Below are 27,591 nucleotides of genomic sequence, written 5' to 3'. Positions count from 1 at the left end.
GCGTATTTAATGAAATTGCTTGTCTGCAAAGAAATACAGCTACCTATATTACCCGACGCGGAGAATATTGGTCTATACCCCCTTCAAGAACTAACTACGGTTTGCAAATGACGAAAAATAAATTATCCAGACTGCTTAATACATTGCATGACGCTGGTATTGACATCATTAACATAACACGGTCAGAACTGTCGTTACTTATCAGAACCTTCTCCTAAATAATGAATCAAGCGTAATTCCTTTCTCACCTATATTCACATGTGTGTCTTGTTAATGTTTGTAATGACATAATTCTTGCTCGTCCTTTTCTTTCACTTAATAATTCCAATAATAATCGACCATCGATTCTTTTCACCTTTAATTATGCATCGTCAAGTGTACGCGATTTTAACTTTTATTTATGTATTGCCAAGTGTATGTAATGTGGTGGTGCCTACTATCTGCATTGCTTTTATGTGTCCTTATCCCATTTCTTTGTTCCTTGTTTGTTTGTTCCGTCATAGAAAAGTCTCTTGATTGATGATTGTAAGTATTATTTATATGTAATGTTCTTTGCGTACGGTTGATTGCGCTACTCACTGCCACCATGTAACACGGGGGCTAAGGGTACCTCAAGCTGCCTCATTGCAGCTTTTATCTTAGCCCTCATCATTGTATTTTAGTAATGGAAACAAATAAAGAAAAAAAAGTGTCAGTACAACGAGTGTTAACTATTGGTGTACGATATTCAAGGGAAGCAAGTTGTGTCAGCAAATTACTAATACCTGTGGAAGAAAAGTATGTTATTTGTAATAAACAAAATTCATATATATTATCTACATGGATCAAATTGAATGATGCTATTGCGGGATTAACAATCGACGTTGGTTCAATGTTAATGATAAAGCGAATAATTTTCCTCTGCAATACAAAATGTGTATGTAACCTCTTAATAAAAGGAGAGATGTTGTTACTTTGGAATGCCGTAACGTGTCACCGAAGGTATCAACATGTAGGTCTGAACGAGACAACAAGCGATGTATTAGTTGCAGAGCATGGGTAGAATGAACTATACAGACGTAATTATCACCAAACTAACCACAATTAATAGTATGAAATAAAGAAACGAGCAGGAGTATACTGTTCTGGGCACTCGCCAAATTACGCCATACTGTAGAATTGGACATTCTGTGTGGTCTGAATGACCGACGGGGTGGCTACGCCCCTCTCTATAGCTGATCAGCTCAAAAAGCAAAGTAGCGGAATTCGACAAGATGAAGGAATTAGACAGCGTTCAGAATAGGGTACTGAATTGAACTGAATTAATTGAACAGTATTAATTAAATTTTGCTCTGGCTGGCCTCGCTGCCGTTCTAATGTATACTGCGATGCGGTAAGTGATGTTCGAATATAACACACAGCACAATAAAGCACGCAATAAAACTGGCTCGCACCTGCCACATCGTGGTAGGCCTTGTACGCGTGAACCTTGGTTATGAACGACTCCGATTCTAGAACGAAGCTGTCATACAGCTGCACGTGATTTGGCTGATAGGCCTGTTTTATCAAAACGAAGAAGAAGAAGAAAAAAAAAGGTGTTTCGTGTGAAAGTACGCCATCTATTGGGCTCGACAGTAAATGATTTAGCTTTCTGGGAGATTGCTTTCTAATAAATCTTGGTGAATGCTCTTTGTACTGGGCTCTCAGCGCATATGTGCTGTTTAGATGTAATGCCATCCTTTTTTTCTGGGAATAAATTTCTTATAATAATAATCAGTCAGTCATTCAAACCTTTACTATAGTGCCCAGAAACAGCTAAGGAACCATTTATACTGGTGCACTTAAAAATTAATAAGCAAGACATAATGCACACAGAATACTAATGTGACAGAAAGAACAATGTGAGGTAGAGAAACAAATGGAGAAAAAGAAAACGAGTAGTCGGGCATAAAAGAAGGGCAACAGTACATGATTATCTAGACAGAACACAGGGAAGGAACTCTCAAATATGTCAATAGAGGCAGATTACTTATTGTTTCTTGAAGTCGAGGCATAGAACAGTGAGTACTGCAACAAGGTCACGCAGGAAACGCGGAATGCTGCCTGATATACTCTTGCGGCATGGGAAATTTTACATGACCAAGAAGCCTTGGGCAATGTACAGTGCCACGCACCAACTTTTGAAGGAACAGAAGGCCTGGTTTAATACTTATTCATTTTAGAGGCACGAGTTGAAGTACATCTGAAAGGGCGGGACTATTGTCGCCAAAACGCCAGAAGGGTTGCTTGAAAATAGATATAAATTTATCCAATATCAATCAATCAATCAATCAATCAATCAATCAATCAATCAATCAATCAATCAATCAATCAATCAATCAATCAATCAATCAATCTAACGTGTCAGGAACGACACTGAAGTCTGAGTGCTGGTGCGCAGTGAAAAAGAAAGAGGGCAGAAATTTAAGATAACTATAACAAAAGTTATGGGACAATAAATTAGATAAAAATTAAAAACAAAAAACAACTACATAAACCGCTATAGATATTAAGCAACAATACCGCAAGAACACACGACAGTTGCGGGATGGAGTACACTTAGGGAAGAACAGAGAAACTATATGTGAAATCGGGAGAAGAGCACCGCTAAAAAGAAGGCCCGCGAGAAAGTGCGAAGCTCGGAGCGGAAAGAAGACAACAGGTCTTGAAAGATACCAAGATGGAGAGAAATACATGAGTTACGCAGGCTTTGCATTGTATAGATAAACGAGTGCCCGCTGAAAGAGGCAGGAATGTGGAAAGGAGGCTTACGTTCCCTGGTACTGTCTTCTGCGGAACCCGCAGTGGAACAGAAGCTCGCAGATCCGGACACGTAATAATTCAATGAATGATGTTGTATAAAAAAGAGGACGTCGGTACCACTACGCCTGCAGCTAAGCGACGGGAGTGTAGGATGATTATATAGGCTTGAAAACTTGTTGGTGCGTGAGGTCCAGAAAACGATGTTTATATATATATACCCATGAACTTTTGCGGCACACGCTCGGTTAAAATGCTATTTGAATTGCTGTGCCATTCCACACCCCTGAGAAACAACAACAACAACAACAACAACAACAACAACAACAACAACAACAACAACAACAACAACAACAACAACAACAACAACAACAACAACAACAACAACAATAATAATAATAATAATAATAATAATAATAATAATAATAATAATAATAATAATAATAATAATAATAATAATAATAAACGTATCCCCGTAAGAACCAAACTTGGGCTGATATCTTTGTAAGCGATAGCTTGCACATTACAAGAGACGCACTGTAGATTTCAGTGACGGAGGCTTCCTTCGACCACCACGGTGGGCCTTGTAGAAACGCCCCACGGCGCCACAGTACGATGAAAGAGCTGCATATTTCGGCAACAGCGACTCGTAACTGCACCTCGGGTTTCATTTCGCCTCGAGCATTCAGAATCATCAACAAAGAACTCATTCAATTGAAGTTGGTTTGGGTTGGAGGCGCCTCTATGACGCCGGCTGCACGCGAAATAGTGGCCTGTGTTCGGAAAGGTGAACTTGAATCGATGGAGGCAGAACCGTCAAACAAACGCAAAGCGTCAGTGCGGGACACACCCAAGGAGTCCGAAGCCTCAAACCATATGGACAGAGTAGATAAGTTAGAAGTAGCAATTGCTCAGCTAGCTGAGACAGTCTCCAGTCACATAAAGTCTACCGCAGAATTTCAGCAGATGGTAGCCCACGAGCTTACCAGGATAGGTGCTGTGTATAGAGCTGAATGTACACAGAGCCTTACACAAAGCCCGGAACACGAACAACTTGCCACCACAGCCACCAAAGTGCTCAACACTAAGGGCTTCAAAATGACATCTGTATTGCCGGTAAGGGCAGAACCGTACACCAAAAAAGATGGCTGAAACTATTAAGATTATACAATGGAATTGCAGACCCTTCAAGCAAAAGCGTGCAGCACTGCAGTTCCAACTCGCTAACTTTGATCCCAAGGTAGATGTTGTAGCCCTACAGGAAACAGGCACGCAAGTCAAAATTACTGGGTATACCACGTTCAATGAGTTAACTGAAGCCGACAATAAACCTTCTACGGCAGTTGCGATACAACGCAACCTAACGGCGATGCAAATTGATCTGGAGGAAGACAAAATTCCTTACACGTTTGTACAGCTACTGCCTAGGAAAAAGGAGCACAGATGTGTATTCATCCTTAACTTATACAGCTCCCCGAAAGATAAAAGCAACAGAGTTATTGCCCTCCTGAAAAAAGCATGTAAAGCCGCAGAGAAGGAACAACTGGTTATTGTAGGAGATTTTAACGCTCCGCACATAGTCTGGGGATACCAAACCTGCACTAGGAAAGGCAATGCACTATATTCAGTGGCAAGTGACTTGGAACTTACACTCATCACTGACCCAGATAGGCCCACGCGTATCGGCAACAGTGTAAGCAGGAATACCACACCCGACTTATGCTTCGTCAAAAATGCCAATGGTGCTCTTTGGGATAACACCGAAACTAGTCTTGGGAGCGATCACTATATCGTTGTTATCACTATCCCTTCAAAAGGGCATAAAAGGAAAATGAAGCTGATTCCACATACCAAATGGGATGTATTCCGATACGTAAGAAACCGCAAACAGCTCACCGATATAGCTGACCTCAGTGCGTGGACGAATGAGCTTATCCAGGATGTGGACAATGCCACAACCATGGCACCGATAGAAGAGGAAGGCCCCGTGCCAGACTCAAAACTCCTAGGTCTATGGGAAAAGCATAAAGACCTTCAGCAGAGATGGCTTAAGAATAAGATCAACCGCACGCTGCGCCACGAACTCGCCGCCCTAGAGAAAGAGATTCAGGACTACTCTAGCGAGCTCAGCACTATGCAATGGAACCAATTATGCGACAATATGAATGGCCAGTTAAGCAAAAAGAACCCCTGGACCCTGCTTAAACACATGCTAGATCCACAACACTCTAAAAGTGCTGCTCATAAAAGGATTCAGAAAATCGTACACAGTTTCCCGGGAACAGACTCTGAATTCGTAAACCTCTTGATCGGGCAATATCTTAATACCGAACGGGAGCCGGGTGCATATATAGAGTACAGAGGAGACGAAAAGACAACATTAGACGAAGACATCACCGAGGCCGAAGTACGCGCCGCTCTCAGCTGCCTACGCACGACATCATCAGCCGGTAAAGATAAGATCACCAACAAAATGCTCAGGAATCTAGATGACCCTACCATAACAATGATCACTAAGCTTTTTAATCAGCACTGGCAAAACGGTACACTCCCGCAAGAGTGGAAGCACGCTAGCGTGGTCTTCATTCCTAAACCGGGCAAGTCACTCAGTCTAGAGAACCTCAGACCCATATCCCTTGCCTCTTGTCTTGGTAAGGCTATGGAGCATGTGGTTCTCAACAGACTGGTTGACTATGCCGAAACCAACAACCTCTTCCCAGAGACAATGATCGGCTTTCGTCCTAAACTGAGCACCCAAGACATACTGTGGCAAGTACAAAATGATATCCTTAACCCAGCGCCTATACGTGCAACTCGAACAGTGTTAGCATTAGACATACACAAAGCGTTTGACAATGTCTCACATCGAGCCATTCTAGAAAACGTATCCAACATGAACGTAGGTAAGAGAACATATACCTATATTACCACATTCCTCAAGGGACGTACTGCCACCGTAAACATAGGCAATATTGAAAGCAAAACCATAAAGCTCGGCACTAGAGGTACACCACAGGGAGCAGTACTTTCTCCTTTCCTCTTTAATACCACCATGAGTGGCTTATCCCGACAGCTCAAAGAGATTCCTCATATCAGGCACGCCATCTACGCCGATGACGTAACGATCTGGACGTGCACTGGGTCGGATGGAGAGATTTCAGAATCACTGCAGGCAGCGGCTGACGCAGTGCAGAAACACGCTCGCAACAATGGCCTGAGCTGTTCGCCGAAAAAGTCAGAATTGCTTATAGTCCGGAAAAAAAATCCCGCAAATGCGGCTGCTAATTTGACGGCACACATTCAGGTGCAGGTAGCTGGACAACCGGTCCCACCCGTTCCTAAAATCAGAGTGTTAGGATTGTGGATCCAGCAAAACACGCACAACCAAGAAGCCATAGCACGACTCCAAACTACAGCTGGGCAGTTACAGAACCTTCTCAGGAGGGTCTCCAACCGACGGCACGGAGTTAAGGAGAAAGATGCCTGCAGATTAATCCAGGCTTTCTTTCTGAGCCGAGTGGCGTATGTCTGCCCTTATCTGCATCTCAGAAAGAGGCATTTGGAACGGATTAATGGTCTAATCCGAACGTTATTCAAACAGGCTCTTGGGCTACCAAAATGGACTAATACAGAGGCACTCTTGAGTCTAGGGGTGCATAATAACGTTGAGGAAATCATAGAGGCCCACAAATGGGCTCAAATAGTTCGATTATCCGGCACACATGCGGGACAGCGGATCCTCGACACCTTAGGGTATCGCCCAGCCTTAGACATCGCGCAACGACAGCGAATACCTAACTCTATCCGCACCAAGATCATTATCCCCCCGCTTCCGAAAAACATGAGCACTGAAAACAGCGGTAGACGCAAAGCTAGGGCGGCGGCACTCTGGCAATGTTACAAAAACCAACCCGCCATATACGTGGATGCTGCGCGCACCAGTGATGGTCGACACACCATAGCCGTCACTAATGGCGACGGGCACACCATCAGCTGTGCGACGGTAAACACATCTTCCATTGTGGAGGCGGAAGAGGCCGCCATCGCCATGGGCACCTCCATTCCGGGCACCAAGATTATTATATCCGACTCGAAAACAGCGATTCGTAACTACACCTCAGGTTTCATTTCCCCTCGAGCATTCAGAATAATTAACAAAAACCTCAATCAATTGAAGTTGGTGTGGGTACCCGCTCATGCAGGCAACCCTGGCAATGAGGCCGCCCACCTAGCCGCCCGAGCAGCTAGTAACCGGGAGGTGGGCTTGCCCGACGGGGTTGACCGACATGAAGGTATCCACACCTACAACGAAATGACCGTTTATTACCGCGAATCCAGGCGAATATATCCATCCCCGAACGAGACACTGACAAGAATACAGGCCACTAACCTCAGGAGAGTACAGACTAGATCTGTACTTAGTCCAAAAAGGCTAGCTGCAATGACCGGTGGTGAATATCCACCGAACTGCAAACATTGTAGCTGTCCCCTTGCGGACCAAGATCACATCTTGTGGGGATGCCAAAAGAACCCTCCCCCGAGAGAACTCTTTAGGCGAGCTCCCTCACATGACGAGTGGGAGAAAAAAACGAAAACTTCCAACCCGCAAGACCAGATACGGTTGGCGGAATGGGCTGATAGCGTCGCGGCAAAGCAGACGCCACGCTAGCCCACACCGCTGGGAAAGAAAGCTCCACTAAAACTTTACAATAAAAGTTTTCTCTCTCTCTCTCTGGTTTGGGTACCCACTCATGCGGGCAACCCTGGCAATGAGGCCGCCCACCTAGCCGCCCGAGCAGCTAGTAACCGGGAGGTGGGCTTGTCCGACGGAGTTGAACGACATGAAGGTATCCACACCTTTAATGAAATGAGCGTTTTTTATGGCGAATCGAGGCGAGTATATCCATCCCCGCACAAGACACTGACAAGAATACAGGCCACTCAGGAGAGTACAGACTAGGTCTGTACTTAGTCCAAAAAGACTAGCTGCAATGACCGGCGGTGCATAACCACCAAACTGCAAACATTGTAACTGCCCCCTGGCGGACCAAGATCACATCTTGCGTGAAGGCCAAAAGAACCCTCATCTGAGAAAACTCTTTGGGCGAGCTTCTTCACAACCCAAGCCTCCTTCCTTTCTTTAGATCACTATCATCATCATCCTTCACACGAAGAGTGGGAGATGAAGACGAAAACTTCCAACCCACAAGAACAGATACGGTTGCCGGAATGGGCTGATAGCGTCGCGGCCAAGCAGGCGCCACGCTAGCCCACACCACTGGGAAAGAAAACTCCATTCAAAATTGACAATAAAAGCTTTTTTTTCTCTCTCTCTCGGCGACGAACGCGTTCAGTCATTTCTATCTTCATCATCGGGTCGAAGGTGCGCGCGCTCACGTTTTGCAAGTAAAATTGTTGCCATGCGACGCGCCTGGTGCCTCACGCTTCTCGAAGCGGTGGCTTGCACGGAGGAAGTTTGCCAAGGCGTTCGTGGGCTGATGGTTTGACCATTGAAGTTTTGCGCCGGGGTAACAGGCTTCCAAACCCCCTTTCGGAAATGTAGCTGTATATGGCTAGGGTTCCGTACCATTTTTGTTCTCCGTCAACAAAAACTATCATCGTCAATGGCTCGTACCCCGTAAGCAAGCAAAAAGTGCAATGGCTCATAGCACCGTAAGGCAGAGGCTACAAGCACTAAGCCAAGTGAAGCGAACAGTGTTTACGTTCTTTTTATTGACGCATACGACATACAGAACAGCATGCCAAAAATTGTCATCATCAATGACCCATATACACCCCCCCCCCCCCCTTCAGCAATGGCTCAAACCCCCTCAGCAAGAAAAAACTGCAATGGCTCATAGCCCCGTAAGGTTCATGGCTACTCACTTTGCGTGGGTTAGTTCCGATTGCACTACCCCTGTGGTCGTTGTCGGTGATTTCAATGTGAATGTGTCGGGACCGAAAAAGGACTGGCTTACGTGTTTCGTGTTGCGTACATATGGCTTGCGATGTCACACCCATCCGGCCGAACCGACCACCCAGCCAAAAAATACAAATCCATCGATCAAGGCAAATAATGAGTTCGCACCTTTGTTCGAAATTCTGTCACCTCTTTGCCGTGTGCTTAACAGCTTCGCTGGTCATCTACCTTCACAGAGTGGAATGGCTCATGATCTTTTCTTATATTTCACCGGATATGCCCCGGGTGTATATATATATATATATATATATATATATATATATATATATATATATATGCGCCCGGTACAGACCCGGTGAACCTGGTTCACTATAAACTGCCAGAAACATACTAACTGCAAAGCGGGAGCCGAAAAATGCAGATCCCTTATATCTGCGCTATCCTGTTTCGAGCAATGTCGAGCGATGACGTAATTTGTGTGAAACGGAAGTCTGCGGGAGACCTCGAGCAAAGAAAAATGAAAGAAAAAAAAAACGTTCCGCGGTAGAAACGTAGAAACACATGGCAGCCATCTGTTGGTGTGGAAGTGAACGCGTACCGTTTCCCGAAAGGGTCAACGCATTCGAGAAAGTTACAAGGGAGTTTTTTCGAAGACGCCGAACTGCCAAGGTGGTACAGGGGACACGTCGAAGGAGAGAGAAAAGACTGAGAAAAAGTACGGCGCAGTCGGAGGCCTTGATGCCGGTTTCATGGACAAGGCCCGCACCTTGGTTATCTTTCCGGGGACATCAATGAACGGATAAGTCTCTCTACTGTGCGTCGATAAGCGCTTCTCTCTCTCTGACAATACGTGACAGTAATGATCGCGCTATCTCGATCTTCAAGGTGCGCATGTGGCAAGGTCTGTCAGCTCGTCAAGGAGGTGGGGGGGCTTAGATTACTTGCGAATGCTGTTCACTTACACGAAAAAAAAAAAACGATAAATGTGTGTATCCAAAGTGCGAGTTGGTTTTCCCGAAAGCCTTGGTGTCACGTCCTCGACGAACGAGAGAAACTGTCGGTGAAAACCATGCAGCCTCCGAGAAGAAGGCTACAGCGCAGGACTGCGTTTCAGTCCAGATTTAATGGGGACTTCGACGGGAACACCGTCTGGTCGGGTAAAAGGTGCAATTAGTTATTAGTAGAACTGATCGCTAAGCAGCGTCAAGTAATGTAAAATGACGTTTCGTATTAGAAATCAGTTCACGCTATAGTGACCCGGCCGCGGTAGACCACGTGACCACGACACTGCGTTGCTGAGCTCAGGCGGCCGTATTTCGATAGGGCTGAATCGCAAAAGACGCTCGTGCACTTATATTTAGGGGCACGTTAAATAACCACAGGTTGTCAAAATTAGTCCGTAAACCGCCACTAGAGCGTGCTTCCTAGTCACTCGGCAGGTGAAACCCCGGTATTAATTTTTCTTTCACCTTGCAGTTAAGCATCTAGACGAGTGGGTGGCTCTGCTGACGTGTCAGGAGCCCGAGGAGCAGCTGCTGCTGCTGGTGGACAGGGCCAGGCTGTCGGCAGAGAGCCATGCTTTCCTGGAATAAGGAGGCCAACCAGCTAGGGCAACGCAAGCCTGTTCGTTCCAATAAAGTTTTTTTTCCATCGAGTCAAACATGTCGAGACTTGGCAGAGCGCAAACCATCGAGGCTGAACCCGCAACCTCACCATTGGCCAACGCAGCAGTGTGTGTGGCTTGTGTCACTGCCCAGTGGCTCTACGAAGATAGGCAAGGTTAAATCGTATAATTACCACAGCATGCTCTACTAGAAATGTCCCCAGAAAAAAATTTAAACAACTCATTCCAGTATGGGAAGTTAGTTAAACGGCCACGGTGATTCAGGTGAGTGCGCCAATGGTGAATCCAGTTCGGTTAGATACGCTTATTGATTGTTCAGTATCACAGAAATTTGGGAACCCTACAGGGGTGTTGTCTCGGTGATCATCATGTAACGTTTCTCGCGGCGACGATAAGAACTAAATTCAGAGGTTTCTAGAAAAGAAGGCAACGCAATCTGCACCGAACCCGAGACCTTAGCTCTGAAAAACTGTTTCAAAATAAAGCGACGTTGGAGTGTCTACTGGAGTGGGGCACTGCATCTAGCGTCAGCCAATCAGACCCAAGGCCACGCGGACGAGCATGTTCCTAGACTTCGTGTTTTGTTTTTTTTTTCCCGCAAGAGCGTCGACTGCTGGTGTTCTGACCTGTCTAATGGTACCTTCGACTAGTTCCCTACCATGTTACATCTCAGCTTGCAGCCCTCTCGAGACTGGAGCCCGAGAGAGCTTGCCCGAACCGAACGTTATCGTGTTTCTGACGCATATTGGGTCACGCACCAACCTCGAAAGTGAGAGCCCGTCAGAGCGCTCTGAGCTGGAGCACACACAGCCTTCCGAATGAACCAGGAGAATGTGCTCCGAGCTCTCGAAAGCGACCTGTCGAATACCAGTAAACCACAAATGTTTCTGCGATGTAAGGGAATGGGTCCTCATCTCTAAGTCCAAGACCGACGTCTGCTAGACGTCACAGGCAGGTAGGTTACTGCCAGGGAAATCTGGGACGTCTATAATATGTTGCTTTGATTAACCGGGCGGCCTGTAGATTTTATCACGTGACCGTCAATGTATGTTGCGACAACTTGACAAATAGATTTTTTTTAGGTCCCCACGTGAACAGTCGTCCTCCCAGAGTCTTTATTTTCCAGTTTACCTATAACAAAATTATGTTCTCTCATTTGTCCAAGTTGAAATTCGAAACTATCATGTCTGCACCTCATGTGTGTGCGTCTACGTTGCGTATATTAAGATAAATATGTACTGTTAAATATTTTATTAATTCAGTACGCCAGTTATGCTCGGTGGGAAGTCTAGAAGAATGACAACGCTGTACTTGCTCTTGCGCACACATGCATGCACATACGCATAGGTGCGCATGCGATGTATCTGTTCTTATTGTGCGGGATTTCTGCCGTTTGCATCTATCACACAGCGTCTGCTGTGAATTAACGTAATATCCGTTGTTGCAAACACTCTGCAAAAGCCCCTGGTATGCCGGGCAGTCACATATGCCCGTGAAAGTCGAAGCAAACCACCTATACAATGCAAATCTGAAATGTGTGCCCTATGCGGCATATATATAGCATATGTTTTAAATACCGAGGTGCTACATATGGGCAACGTTTCTGCAACATCACTTGGACGCCCGTTTGCCAGTTGTGAGAACGTTGATATTTTAGCACAACGGATAAAAAAAGAACGTCTCATCTATTTGTTTTGGATGCGACCACGGACATCTCGTGGATCTTGCAATGTGTTGTTGTTTACCAGTTTACTAGTATGTCCCAGAGAGTACACATTCCAAGCCCCAGAACACGCCTTATAACTGTCATTTCAGCACCGCATGACCGTAAAATCAAGTATTTCATCATCATCATCATCACCATACTCCTCCTCCTCATCATCATCATCATTATCATCATCCTATTTTATGTCCACTGCAGTACGATGGCCTCTCCCTTAGATCTCTAATTGCCCCTGTCCTGCGCCAACTGATTCCAACTTGCGCCTATGAATCTCCTAATTTCATCATGCCACCTAGTTTTCTGCTTCCCAAACTGCGCTTCCCTTCTCATAATCAGAAATAATCAGCCAGCTTTAAATCGGTAATTGTAGATCGACAGAACTGCAGCAGTGACCCACCAGCTGGTTTCGATCTCGTCAAGCCATCCGTCGTTCTTTCTCAGTCACTTTGACGTTTAGTCGACGCAGCCTGTACACCTTCACAGTCGGTGGCTAATAGCCTTGGAGTTACCGTTAGCTTAGAACCGTGTATGTGCGTACACGCGTACGCGTTCACCAGCGTTTTTCTGTCGGCCGGATTATTTCTTTCTGTTTCTTTTTCTCTCTCTCTCTTTCGCCATTATCTTCTGCCACCGATCACTAGAACACACGCCCATTTGGCGCGTTGCCTCTCGATCGTTTTTCTTCGATTCACACCGGTTGGGCGAGGGATACGGAGAGAGAAAATGGCAGCACACATGCACATTCGAATGGGACGATAAAAAGCGGCGACGCCTGGGACGTGAAGAGATCGCTCCAGTCGATATTTATATACTCCGTCCGATCAAATCCGTGCACTGAAGCGAACGCTAAGGCTCGTATCAGCCGATTGGCGACGAGACCCGGCTCGCTGTTCCAGAGGAAGAAAGAAAGGATAAAACGGTCCTCCTATTGAACGGTGCTCCTATAGAACGGTCCTCCTAGAACGGCCCTCCTAGCTTTTCCCTTCCAGAGGAGGAAATAGCTAGGAGGACTCGCTCATTGTGCTCTAATAAACCGTCTGTGAAGGTTCCGTTCAGTCGACGTCACAAGGACTGTGGCCAGAGGCGTACAATGGGAAAAGCTTTCTGCTTATCTGTTTCCAGTGGTTTGAAGTGGCTCGTAGCATTCGGTAGGCTGCAGGCATTTAGCGAGGCGGTGTGCATACGGTGTCGCGCTCTCCGCAAGGGTGCCAAAGGACGCGTGGCCCCGGCAACCCGCAGACCCTGAACGTGATCCGTAATCACCGCTTTGCGCGCAGCACACACACACACACACACACACACACAAAAAAAAAATGCGAGCAACTGGAAGTTCGCGTCGCGGCAATACGAGCCCGCTGGAACGACCTGTTTTGGGGGCGTCCGAGGCACCGCTGCGATACGGCTTGTACTATTATGCGACGTCCCGCAGGTACACGGCTTCGAGTTTCGGTGTCGGTGATAGAGGTTATATAGTCCCGCTGTGGATTAGGTGTTGAATCTAGGTTACAGATAGAGGCATCGCGTAAGAGGTTAGAGCTATTGGCGGCGAGGAGTTACGGAGTCGCCCTCTATCGGAAGCGCCTCGCTGTCGTAGTATGAGGGATCACGTGGGTACGCTCCTCATAGGTTTTGCTGTCAGCGCTCACTGAAAACACCACGCGCGAGCTCTCCCGGACATTTCTGTAACTACTTTCGACACGAGAGAAGTTTCTTACTGTCTAAATAATAATCTTGGGCAAGCTGAAAGCACACAATCGTTTACAGCCGCTATCTCTTTACCGAATACGTACAGTGAACGCCACTGCGCGCGGTCGCCGCGATGGAGTCTCCCGAACCGGCTTCTTGCGTGAAAGGTAGGTAAACGCTGAGAGCAAACTATGTGAAATATGTTGTTATAGTGTTTGTATAACTAAATGGAGCGTAATAGAATGAAGCCTCAATGCAGCGATCGCGCAGATTCGCAGCGACCGACTGCGCGTCTGCATACTTGTCCACGCACTGTTTCGCTTTCTCCGCGCGCGCGTTTTCGCACCGTGCCTTGAGCTTTAGGCCGCAGAATATGAGCATTTGACAGTATACAGGCAACCATTGTTGCGTGGGCGCTATCAGAGCTGTTCAAAAATAATTTCATTATAGAAACTTCGACGTCTACGGGGACTGTGAAGTGCCGTCGCGACGATGCAATCTTTTTTTTCTTATAAGTTCTTGGACCTTTCAATACGATTTCTCGAGTTGCGTCGCATTGTATGTTTATCGGCGTTCTCAGCGTGCAATTTCCCGCTGCTCCTTTTTTGTAATCCAGTGCATTAATTCATAACACAAACATGACCATATGCCACGCTTTCTTTAAATGTGCTTCTTACCGCTGCCTTTCCACTCCACTGAACTTGCCAGTATCTATAGCAGCGACAAGTTCATAGACCAAACCGTCATTACAATAGTCGGGCAGCGGACTCGGGCGAGCGTCTCAGCGTGCGTTTTCCGAACTTCGCAGACCCGGCGCCGTAGCAACCTTCCTCGCGTCTGTGCTTGCTGCATACCCGAGTTGTAGCCGATGGCTGTTTGCCGGTTTTATGTTTCGCGAGCTAAGCTTCACACAGCTTCTTGTCCTGCGGCTACGTGTGAATAAGGCCGACACCTGCCTCCGTTACGTGCGTCTGGCCCTGCGGCACCGAGCAGTAGCATGCCATGTTGCGCGCCTTCAAAGGCAGCCACTACCTATTGTAGTGCTTTCAAGCGTTGTAAAGGAGACACTCGAAGCGGGAAAATTTCGCCACTAAATGACAACCGCAGCGTACGAGGGAATTTAAACTCGTTTTCAGCTCGCTTCGGCGCGCCCGAAGCAGCCGACGCGGCCGCTATGTCCACGTGATCCCTCCTAGCACGTCACGCCGACGGTGGCGCCAGCTTTTCCAGTGGTGGAGCTCGAGGCCAATAGCGCTCGTGGTTACAGCATAACTTATGTCACGGAGAGAGACGTGGTGCAGCAGGCTAGCTGCAGTTGCGAGCTGAAGTATCGTTCTGGCAAAGAGGGATGCTGCGTAAGGGATTAGTGATGCCCGTTCGGGTTACGCGTGGTAAGCTTTAAGTTACGAAGAATCATCGTGTAAGAGGTTTTACCACGAGAGTTTCTTGTACATTTTTAATGCGAAGCATTCTATGCCGTTTACCCGGCCACTTTATGCCTGTCTTCCGTGATACGCCATAAGGAGAGGGGGAGGACAGAGAGGGGGTTGGGGTGTATGGAGCCCTTGGCAATAGGAGGCCATCGTTTCGTCGTCCTCATTGTCGTCGTGTCGTCATATCATTATCATCGCCGTCAAGCCATGCCAGTCGTCATCGTCAAACTGTCGACACCGTCATTGTGCCATCGTAGGGCACTGTGACGTCATCGTCATGGCGTCCTTGTCGCCCGCGCGGTCGCGTCACACACACGATTGCTCACATTTCCCATTACAGGGTATAGCTAAGCTCCCTGCGATGCCTATTCCTTTATCTCTCACTATTTCTCTCTCTCCTTTTACGCCTTGAATTATAGTGAGGGTGATAAGCTATCTCTCCATTCTTGCTGATAGATTATGTGGCCGTGCGAGGAGCGGGCGGTGTTTTAAGAGTCAGGGATGGGAGGCCCGAATCTAGGAGGGATGGCACCGGACAACGGCCCTAAGACGGTTCGTTACTTTCGCCTAAACGTGTTCGCTGCTTTCATGATTTACCGAATAGGGGTATATGTCTCTCGCTTGTCGGAACGCCCAGTAATACGGAACGCGTTATCAGGAGGATCTATCCTCGCTTTCATGGACCGGCGGTGGCCTCTCGACTCAATTAGGGAACGATTTCGTATCTTCCTCCGCATCCTCAACTTCGATTAGCCAAAGCCCCATTCTCTTGCACAATTCGTCTCTCACTCTCTCACTTAGACAGTTTCCTTCCCTCTAAGTTCACCCTAGACCCTCTCCCTCTTATGCCGGGGTCTGATGAGTTAACAAGATACGCCCGTTGCTTTTTGGCTAACGAACGTATCTTATAGCTACACTAGTTGAAAACACTAAATCAGTTTGTGGTGATTAAGTATTCTTTCAAAGCTCTACTTCTGGTAATACCGTGGTAATAGGTTGATTAGTGTAAGACAAAATGAACGTCGATATTTTTTTTGAACTCCGCGCCGAAACCACAGCGCGGGTGCATCAGTGCGATGACACAGACTTCAGAGTAGTGCTTTTCCTTTTCCTTTTCTTTCTTATTTTTTTTCTTTTTGCTGTTGGGCCGCCTTGGTTCAGTAAAATTCTCTGACAATTGCAAAATTCAGTCTTGGCTCTCTTAGAATTCAATGAAGCGCATCTTTACTGAGAATAAAAAGATTAACTTAGCCGAAGCAGGCACTATCAAAAATCGTCGTGATGAGTTAGTGCGAGAACTTCCCCGTGGCGTCGCCACCAGTATTGTGTATTCGCGTGCTTTTCTGGCTTTATACCAAGCTTACCTTTCGCTGGAAACACGTATTTTAGGTATCGGGAAAGAGTAATTGTTAATGCACCGCTGAAATATTTCTTTCTTCTCTTCAGTGCCCCTCGAAACAACAACAGCAATAACAGCAATAACGAGAGCAGCAACTACAGAAACGACAGCTCTTGCTTCGGTTTCCGTTTACGACACACGCACTGGCGGCACAACAGTTCGCCCCGCGGTGTCTCCCGGGGTACATTATCTGGCCACGCTCCGTCGCCCAAGTAAACGGCTTAATCCCACTTTTGTGACCGCTCTGCACATTGCCTTGCGTAAACAAAGCAAGATCAGCGAGCCGAATGCTTCGATCGATTCCACTTTCTCTTATTTCCTCTCCCTCCCCCCTCCCCTCTTGTGTTATATATCTAGCCGTCCCTCAGAGAGGTTGCCATTAAAGGAAACCAATGGAGTAAATAAGGCAATAAATCATGGATGCTTTACGTTTGTTGTTCTCACTGGCTCGGCATCAAAGCCGACCGCATTATTCACCTGCGCACTAGAGCAAATCCTGGGAAGGTCGCAGGGCGCGTGGCTTGCTGGTCCTTCACGAAAATGAACAACTTAATATTTTCTTCTGCTTCTTTTTTTGCGAAATGTTCGTTTATTAGTACCTTAGCTATTTGTGGGCATAACGAGAGCCTTTTATTTACGTTGCTCTGCTGTTCATATATACAGCCCCTATTGCACCAAACTGCCGTTCATTTTTGTAATATCGTGCTCACGATATTTTCGTTGCTCTAGTGCGTGCTGATGGCGTACTCCTTTGCAACTATAAGTTGTTACGGCGAGGGAACCGCAGTTATGACAGAATCGCCCATTTGTATCCATAAGAAGAGCGTGACGCTAAGTATAGCGATGATGGATAGACGAATAACCCAATGAGAAAGTAAAACCAACACAGACAAGCAAACATACCAGATTAGGTCGCGATACTCAATCTCGGTGCGACGTTTTTAGCAGATGGGTCTTGGTTTTGTCACACTAGGCCACTATTTTGAAAGGGAACGAAAATTGGCGTCCGTGCGAGTGTGTAGCTCGATGCTACAAAGGGTTTCTAGGTTGATACGGGTTTCTCGGGATACGGGACCAGGACGACTTTATTTCTTCAACTGCAAAACTTTCTTTCCGAAAAACCAGCATGAACTTTCTGTTACTGTCCGGTGGATGACAATATTTTTTTTATGCGAAAGCGTCAAATGGACTGCTGAGCGAAAAGGCCGTCGTCTGTCGTCGTAGCAGTGAAACGGCACTTAAAATCGCAGTGCTATTGGCACCGACGCCGTGTCACGAGTTGCGCCTCGATGAAGAAGAGCGGGCAAAAGGGAGCACCTGCTGCAGCGATAGCGCGCCAGGCGTTGCGTGAGCGGAGAGGGCATCGCCACGACGCCACGTCAGCCTCGCTTTCACCACAAGCGCTCCTGGACGGAGCAAAGCCAACGCCTCCTACATAACAGGCATGTGCGCTTTGCTTTATGACTTCACGCTACTTGGACCAAAAGTTCCACTGTCAAGCCCGGTGAGACGATAGCGGTGACGTCAAAACCACCGCGGCTTACTCAGGAGCATCCCCATTATATTCTGTGGAAGTCAAGCAAGGTAACATGACGTCATGGATCGAAGTGCGCAGGCTTTGTGCTATCTAGGAGGCGGTGGAAAACCGGGCGAAAGGAAATACCGGCTGCTTCATCAGAGAGGTTTAGATTAAGGGACGCAAGCGGCTTGCGTATGCAAGAGCTAGGGGCGATGGTACTGCGCATGCGCAGACCCACTCGCAACGGTCTGCGCATGCGCAGTACCGTGGCCCTTATTTCTTAAATATGCAAGCCGCTTGCGTGCCCTAACCTAAAACCATCTATTAGCGCGCCAGGTGTTGCGTTAGGGGAGAGGGCATCTGCGCGACGCGTCACCCTATATCGACCTCGCCGCGTCGGTAGCATGTGGCGTTGGCACCGCAGGCTGCTGCTGCTTGCTGCATGGGGCAGCACGTACCGCCACGGTACATTACTAGCAGCGCAAGAGTCGAATGACCGCTCAGCACCGTTCAATTGGACATTAATGCTTTCGTATTCACAACTCATAAGTGCTGAGGTGTCCTCGGATTTGTTCCTTTCATGAAACTCTCCGCACCTTTAGGAGTTCTGTAGAACTGATGCGAGATATTCAGTGGCCAACATCTCTACATGCCGTAATTTCACACAAAGATGCGACCTATAAGCCAGACGGAGTGTCCTGTGTATGCCTAATCGGAAGTGGCAGTAAGAAAGTGGGGCAGGAGACCGTGCAACAGGCGTACATATGTGCTCTCCTTAGCAAGGGCATACGGACAGGGATACCGCGATATAACCGATTTCTTACTCCTCCTATGAATGTAACTTGAAATCGAAGATTGTGTTCCAAACTTGGCACTGCGAACTTTCTACCGAACTCGTCAATTTCAGTTTGTGCCTCTGAATTACCAATAAATTCAGTTTCTTTTTTTCTTGGCGAGCATGGGGACCAATACTTTTGCTCATGGGTTGTACATGAGCAAGACCATAACTCCTTTCTTGCATTCTACTGGCCGATGCACGCTGCCAACATGATTCACGGGACCTCGCATCAGACAATTGTATTATAGACTTGGCAGCGGTTAATCCAGAATACTGCTGCTTGTTTGTTGATAAGCACTAAGTTCAGGTGGTATTTTCCTTTGAAGTTTGGCGGTAGGATCTAAGTGACTCAAAGTTTCTTGTTCCTTTTATGTAACGTTTTAGCCATTGTAACCTTCTTTAACACTCGTGGGTGCCAAGAAATCCGCGAGCCCCTGCATTTCCCTTTCTTGTAGGTGGTTTATAGCAAGCCTCGCGTACCGGAATTCGTCTCCGTTGTCGCCAGTCGCTTCGTCAGACAAGTTTCAGCCGAACGTGACGTACATCCAATGCTAAACGTAACGAATTTTTCATACAGAGCGAATGATAAGGAAAACGGATATCGCCTACGACGATCTGCGATCAGAATCCGCGATCTGCAGGGGCGTTTCGCGTCCCTGACTGTGACGTCTAATCTTCGCCACAGAACTATTGGCCAGAGCTTCGAAAATGGCGGGCACATTGGCCCCTTTGCCAAGGTTCGGCTGCTTATCTCTGCGAGCAGAGGCGAAGGTTGCCGGTACCGCTTGATACGTCGATGATTTCGTGTTCTTCGATTCTGTACGCATACGCGCGTTCAGTGCTCAACACAGCCTTCTCTCTCTCTCTCTGGGGATGCGAGGGTAACCCTCCCCCACAATCATTACTGCCAGCTCCCTCCGAGGAGCGTTGGGACGAACTGCTGACAAGAGCAGACAAGAAAACACAACTGGCACTCATCTCGTGGGCCTAAGACGTGGCCTCCTTCCTGGGAGCCACGCTAGGTCTACCAACCCTAACTTCCAACCTTGCAGTGGCAAATAAAGTTGTATCTCTCCCTCTCTCTTTCCGTGCATTCCCCTGAAGCTGCCTCCGGATGCGAGAGTTAGCCGTATGCTGGAGACACGTTCAGAGCCGTTCCCTTTTGATGGTTACCTGCCATGACGGCTCAGTGGATGCGGCTGGGAGCGAGGTCACGTGTTCGAATCCGGGACGGGACGGCCGAGTACATGAACGTGTTAGTCCTGCATTTAAGCTCAGATACCTTTTTACGGTGAAGAGACTGATTAAGGGCGGCTTATGGGTGGCGCTATGCATGTGGATTGATCAATTCCTAACATGTTGTGATATAGTGAATAAAAAAAAAAGTTTTAACCTGTCAAGATAACGCCTCGTTTCATGTTTTTCTAGTTCTGCTTGTTATAGGAAGTTAGATGGGGATACTTTCCAGCTATAACAGTTGAAGGTTGTGGAGTCTGATGTGGCATATCTCACACCGTACTCTTGGGACAAAGGAACGACAACACAGTAGTGCAAACAATCACAAGGGCATTTATTGCACCTTTCATACATCAATGCCTGCTAGCCGAGTTGCTATCCACAAAACATGCCGATGGGCGCGCGACAAATCTAGAAGTCCGACTCACCGCGTCCTCGTGAGCGAATATGTTCGCTCCATGCTGGATCCCAACGCCTGGTCGTTCGCGTGTATAGTCACGCGAATCGTGGCGCGTTCGAAGGCGGCCACGCGAGGCGGTCTCGCAGATGCATCGGTCGCCGCGCGCTAGCGGGAGACGTCCCCGCCGCGCGCCGACGTGCCGGGAAAGAGGGTTGCTGCACGTGCAAGCACGTCTGTCCCGCTCGCTGTCTCGCCCCCCAAGAGAGCGCACCTTGCCTCTCCCGCCGAGGGTAACCCCGCAGCCGCGCAACACTAGCGCCATCTCTCGGACTGCGCCTGTACCACTCGGACCGCCGCGTGTGCGGCGAAGCCGCACTACAGGAGACGCGCTATGCGGGAAAAACATCAGGGGAGGCGCGAGGGTCGCGCATCCCCACAAGGTAAACCTAATACAGTTTCTTTGGATGCTTTCTAGATTTAGATTGTTAGCTTCTGTCCAGGGATCCCAGGCCCTGCAGCATAATCCAGTATGGGCCTAATCAACGTCTTGTATGCCAAAAGCTTTATTTCTGTTGTTGAGTGACCCAGCGTGCGCCGAAAGTATCCCAATTTTCTGAACACTTTTTTTTGTAATGAACTTCGGAGGTTATCAATCGGAGTTTATCATCACTCTCAAATACTTGTAGCTATGCACTATGCTTAAAGGTAGTTATTGATCTAATAGGCGAATTCAATTGGTTGCTTCTTACGGGTTATGGTCATTACTACCGTTTTTCTACTATTTATGGTAATCTCCCATGTGCTGCACCACTTCGCAATTGTGCTTAATGCTTCGTTCAGTAAGACCTTATCATTAGGGCTAGAGATTTTACAGATAGATAGAGGCCTTTACAGGGCACGACTCTTTATGGCTCATAGGGCACTCAGTTTCCGCCGCCATCCGGTAAAGTGCCGGTGAGGCGTCGTATTGCTTACTACGGTGTCTACCCACTGTATTCTGGCTAATCAACAAATGTTATGCGCCGTGTTAGTGACAGAATCATGCGATAATATTTTTTATAGTTTCAACAGAACCCAACTGGCTATGACTGTCGACGGTATAATGCGTTTTGCACTGAATCAATATAGCGACACAACGTATTGCCACCGTCAAAACGAGTTATGCGTACAACCGATCGCCACACGGAGAACAGTTACACGATTCGCAAGAACCATTCTTGACCAAAACCAAGGCTGGTTCGCATAACGTAGACGCCAACTCGAGTTGAGTCCGCTTTGTTAACGCGTTAGTATTTTTTCTGTACTTGCACTTTGCGGGGGCTAACTATGTATGTTTGTCTAACCGTTTTCCCGCCCACTTGGGTCAACGGGTAGCCAATGGTCGAATGGTTCCTGCCCGCCGGGGTCACTAAGCGTGTGGGAATGCGTGCACATGTGCGGCTCTTCAACGAACCTCGCTCACGCTGACATGTGTCACTGTAGATGCGGGACTCGGGTAGCTGCTGTCTTTGACGCCGACTTAAAGCACTCGGTATGTGCCACTTGGTTTGTGCAGGTCTTCAAAGAACCCTTTTATTGCCAATTTGTTCCGCTAGATACGAGCCTAATAGGTGTGTGCTGCTCTTCAATGAACGTACATGACGACAGCTTGGGCAACTAAGTGTGTGACACTGGCAATGTGCCGCTCTACAGTGACGGGTAAGATACCTTAAGTTTCTCCGATGCTGAGCGCAGTCGATCCCACGTGACAAGCGTTCCTCAAGGACAGCGATCCAACGCATTTAGCAGGCTGCGCCAAGTATGCAGTGGATATGCGCCGCTCTTCAATGAACCTCTCGTCAACTTGGATCACTGAGTATGTGTCACTGAGTGTGCGGCAAGTGAGGGAACAAACCTCAGCGTTCGCAGGCACCGGCGCGCCGCATCCCTCGTCTCGGAGGCCATGCTCGGACTTCTCGGCCGTGCCACTAGATGGCGCAGCGTGTCCAAAAAGAATCTTGCGAGAGAGAAGCCCGGGTTAGTTACAGCAAGACGAGTTTCTCAGCTCAGTAATGTGGAAAGTTGGGCTAGTTGGTGATTAATCATCATACCTTGCTGGTGAAGCAGCGCACTGACACACAGCAGTGAGTGTCGTCTTTTCTTGTGTGTCTCCACTGTGTCCGTGTCAGTGTGCTGCTTCACCAGCAAGGTACGATGAGTTTTTCAGCTTTCGCACGCACCGCCACCCCATGCATCTTGGAGGCCACGCGCAGGCTTCGCGGCGACGGCGCTAGGTGGCGCCAAGTGTTCTTAAGGGAAGCGCGAAAGGGAAATTCCGCTGTAGTACGCGCCTCATACATAACTAGTGTCGGCGGTGGCAATACGTTGTGTCGCTATGTTGATTCAATGCTAAAGGCATTACCATCGACAGCCATCATGAGATGGATTTCGCCACATTTCTTTTCATTAATTACGTTACGACACATATTTCAATCAACGAATCGTAGCCGGTGACTTCGCAAGGCCTATCCAATCGGAACAAGTTCTCAGGTTTTCCTGCTCAAGTAGGTGGAACAACATCGGGTGCATTTTTTAAATCTCAAATTTGACGGCACACATGTCGAAACAGTTGCCATCCTCAGAATTCGTTCCAAGTCGATATGACTCGCAAAGTCACCAGCTACGATTGGTAGACTGAAATATCTACAGTAAAGTAATTAATAAATGAACCATTTTGATTTTTCATAGACGCAATGATGGCAGCCTCATTGATAGTTGAAGGACGAGAATTATGCTTGGAGACAGTTTTCGAACATTTGGTGCAGCTAAAGAAGACCGTGTATATATATATATATATATATATATATATATATATATATATATATATATATATATATATATATATATATATATAGTTCAAATAGCAGAAGCAAATGCCAATTAAGAAAGGCGTCAGACAGGGAGATACGATCTCTCCAATGCTATTCACAGCGTGTTTACAGGAGGTATTGAGAGACCTGAATTGGGAAGAATTGGGGATAAAAGTTGATGGAGAATACCTTAGTAACTTGCGATTCGCTGATGATATTGCCTTGCTTAGTAACTCAGGAGAAGCACGTGGAAAAATACCAGGACTTTACTGACGTTTTGGCTGCGGGACCGTCCTTCGCATACGCCTCAAAGTACCTCTACCACATGATGGGCTTCCCAAACTGCACCCCGGCACTCCTGATGCTAGCGCACTGAAATAACGCTGCAGACCTTTCGGTGTTATTCCACGGGCTGTACGGAACCGGCAGCCAACGGCCTCTCAAACGAGTTCAAGGAACGCGACACTGCAGCAGCCGAGGGGGCCCGTTCCTGCGCTCCGCTCGGCTGCGCTCCGCTCGGCTGCGCTCTCGCGCTTACGCGATTCACCGACTCGCTGGCCTCGTTTACTCGCAATTTGCATCGCTCCGATGAGTGATTTGCTTGTTTTTTTCAGTGACGGGTTCGTTCGCCAGTTGCGCCAAGTACACTCCTGGTTTCCCTCGTGCAACGGGCTTTCTGTTTTCTTCAATCAATCAATCAATCAATCAATCAATCAATCAATCAATCAATCAATCAATCAATCAATCAATCAATCAATCAATCAATCAATCAATCAATCAATCAATCAATCAATCAATCAATTGTTTCTCATTGCAATGATCTCGAATAAACCGATGAGACTTCCTAAAGCACCCCCAAAGACCGGAGGATGCCAGAGAGCATCTAAGTTCATAAAGGAGAGAGAAAAAAGCAAAATCAATCAATCAATCAATCAATTAATCAATTACTAGTTTCTCATTGCAACGACTTTGAATAAACTGATGGGATTTCCAAAAGGACCCCCAAAGACCGGAGGATGCCAGGGAGCATCTAAGTTCACAAAAGAGAGAGAGAGAGGAGGGAGAGAGAGATAAACAAGCAAAAACAAAAACAACACACTTATGCGAGACAACGCACATGTAGGGATCTACGTGAAGCGAGGCTCTCTTGAATCGGGTAATTAAACGCCACGAAGCTAAATGCGACGCCCGCAACTGTGTTTGTTCTCGGGCAAAGCAACGCGTAATGTTCCGTTGCACTGACTGGCACGCTATATATAGCCAGTGGGGAAGCTGAATCGATCGGCAACGGGATGCGTAGGAGCTCCGAGATTTGTTGGTTACATTTGCAGTGAGTCCAATTGGCTTACTCGGGAAATTTCCAGTTCCTGCTGAGGAGGCGCACGAACTGGTGGGATTTTTCTTCGGCTATAGGAAGCGGTACTGCAACTGTTGGATGCAAAGCTTGAGGCATGGACTGCCCGAACAATTGGTTCTGTGCATCGTGTGGAGACTATACACCACCTGTAAAGTTGGAAATGGGTGCCACAAACATTAGCTCCGTAAACTTCATAGCGTCGTTCGTGCAATAAATATTTGCCTGTTATAAAATGGCAGCATTCTACGAGTAAGCTTTCTTCCCTAGTTCGTCTCATGTTGTTCCTGATGCAAGTCACTATTGCCCATGGTCGATAATAACTGCACAAGATTCAATGTACGTTGAATGTATTTTTCGATTCAGTTCACTTCTCGCATTCTTCACTTTTCATTTTATTACTACTATATCGCCGCCCAGCTTCGGACCCTCTCACAGTAGCTTTGTTTTTTGAGATAAGATTGATTGATTGAATGAATGAATGAATGAATGAATGAATGAATGAAACATCATTTTTCAGCGGCTTCCAAATTGTAGCTTGACAAACAGTGAGCGGTGTCATTTAAGCTGTTTCATTAGCCCCCGAACAGGGCCAGCATCCATGTAGCAATGTTTCAAGAGTGGACTCTGCCATGAAAACGTAATCTGTGTGATGTGAAGTAATGGCCCTCGGGCCCTTGAGGTGCAATGTGCGAAATAAAATGAAAGAAACGAAATCCCCATGTTTGCACACCATAGCGCCAATACCTCAATGGAACGGACCGCACTTCTGACTCACGCCGACTTGCTTCCCTGGACGTGTAACGCGCAACTTCTATCGAACCTACCATGAACGAACACGAGGCTTACGAGTCGACAGTATACAGTTGTGCCTGGCGTTCACCATAGAACTTCCTACAACAAATCACTGGAGGGCGCTTCGATCGTTCAGCTACAATGTTGAAATGATGGATTTGTCTCATCGTCATTCATTACTCTTTATCTTTCTGAATTTCAAATAAATCAAAGCTTTCTAAACGCCCCCAAGAAGACAATTACGTAGTGCGCACATTCGCATTCTTTGCGAAAGGCTACATTTGCAGCGTAATATACAGTCAATATACAGTAAAGTCATGATGCACTGCTGACCGGTCACAGGAAACCAACGAAACAAGATAGAAATGTGAAAACTTTATACAATAAAAATAAAGCTCTCCAAGTCAGTCTTGCTTAGGTGTAATTGTCGGGCACACGCCCGCACAGATCTTTTAGGGCTTCATAGGTAGCTCTCCCGTATAGCCTCTACAGACTCGTAACTTACCGATGGCCTACAAGAACGGGGTTTGCCCGACAAACTGACGGTATCTTGCAAATGCTTATCCCACCGATTAATGTTATTCCCATGTGGTGGCGCATCGTTGTGCGCGCGATGATTCTAACGTTGCACTTTGGTACGTCACGGATTCGAATTTAGCAAGCCACAGAACGCACTGAATTTTCTTCTGTGCCGTCGGCATCTCGACTGGCTTGGGCTGATCCGCTGCTCGCAGTTCGTGCTGCTGCGTCATCACCTGTGTGCGCACTCTCTTCCACATCATGCAGCAGAAACTTGGACAGCTTTCCTCTTGTTTGGTGAATATTTCACATTCCTATCTTGTTTTGTTGCTTTCCTTTGACCGGTCAAAAATGCGCGATGACTTTAAAAACACACTGTATATTACGTTACAAATCATCAAAATGCAGTCTCAAAGCTGTTTGGAGCCAAAGGGACGCAATTTCAGGCAACTCTATGTACTAAATGTAACGGCACTCCAATCGATACTCAAACTTTTTGGCAATCAACTAGAAAGGCACCGCACTATCATATGGCGTCCGGCACACGAGGTGCTGGCAGGAAACGCGAGGGGAGACCGTATTGCTGGAGGATTAAACGTCCGAGCAACGGCAGGTCCTAGCGATGACCTTCCACCAAATTCTCGTGACATCCTCCTACAGCAGAGGCGGGAGCGAAGACGTTGTGGACATCCTCACTCCGATTTGAACAGCCAACAGGAGGGGGACTGGCGTCGTATTCAGACGAATACATATCCCAACCTGCACCACCAGCACAGAATACACCCCGCGAGGTTCACTGACGAGTGCCCGTGGTGCACAGACACACCCACACTAAAGCACATCACATGGAAGGCCCCAGGAGGCCTCCGCACATAGACAGTCCCATATTACACCAACATCCACTAATGAGGAATAGGCAGTGGGAGGCAAGGCTTGCGGACGAGGGCCGGGAGAGCCAATTGGCTCTTCTGGACCAAGCCCAGCGAGCCGATCGTGCCAGTGGGGCCCTGGAATAGGGGCCCCAATCATCGTGTCTCATTTTCTTTATATTCAATAATGTTTTTACTCACTCACTCTATGTACTAATAATCATTTCCCATGCTGGCTGAACAGTAATACTTTACTGTCATTATTTGTCATATCCTGTTGCTGTTTACTGTTACTTTTTTTCATTATTGTCATTCTCGTGACGCACAATACACCTTTCTTTGTGCGTGTCATTTACAAGCTTCTTCTCGCTTGATACGACATCCGAGTCTTTATAACGACATTACATGTGCATCGCATAACGTGAGTCTTTCGTATGACAAACGGCCTCCGCGAGTCCTTTGTGTTTGACGTTATCTATAAATCTGCAATACCCGACATTGGCATTCGATCATTCGTAGGTCGTTTTTCTCAAATCATTACAGTCACCATTATTTATTTCACCCCCAAGGGCCTTTTGCAAGGCATTGCAAAGAGGTGGTACGAGCAATAACAAAAATGAACATGTTGTAAAACGAATGCTATAACTAA

General features: G+C 47.2%; 1 protein-coding gene across 9 annotated transcripts in view; it reads right to left on the bottom strand.

The window, feature by feature from the left end:
• The window catches only part of LOC139061064 (E3 ubiquitin-protein ligase RNF217-like), a 344,621-nt gene that overhangs the window by 40,500 nt on the left and 276,530 nt on the right, over window positions 1–27,591 (bottom strand). Inside the window, exon 4 of one of the 9 annotated variants that reach the window (XM_070540513.1) lies at window positions 24,755–24,908. The exons of the other annotated variants lie outside the window; for them this stretch is intronic. The gene's annotated coding sequence lies outside the window, so the exon portion shown is untranslated. The remainder of the gene's footprint in view (window positions 1–24,754; window positions 24,909–27,591) is intronic. 9 annotated transcript variants of the gene reach the window in all.

Source organism: Dermacentor albipictus, chromosome 6 (genome assembly GCF_038994185.2).
Source record: "Dermacentor albipictus isolate Rhodes 1998 colony chromosome 6, USDA_Dalb.pri_finalv2, whole genome shotgun sequence".
NCBI classification, from domain to species: Eukaryota; Metazoa; Arthropoda; class Arachnida; order Ixodida; family Ixodidae; genus Dermacentor; species Dermacentor albipictus.
Note: the sequence above shows the minus strand (reverse complement) of the source record. Positions and strands in the feature narration are given on the sequence as shown.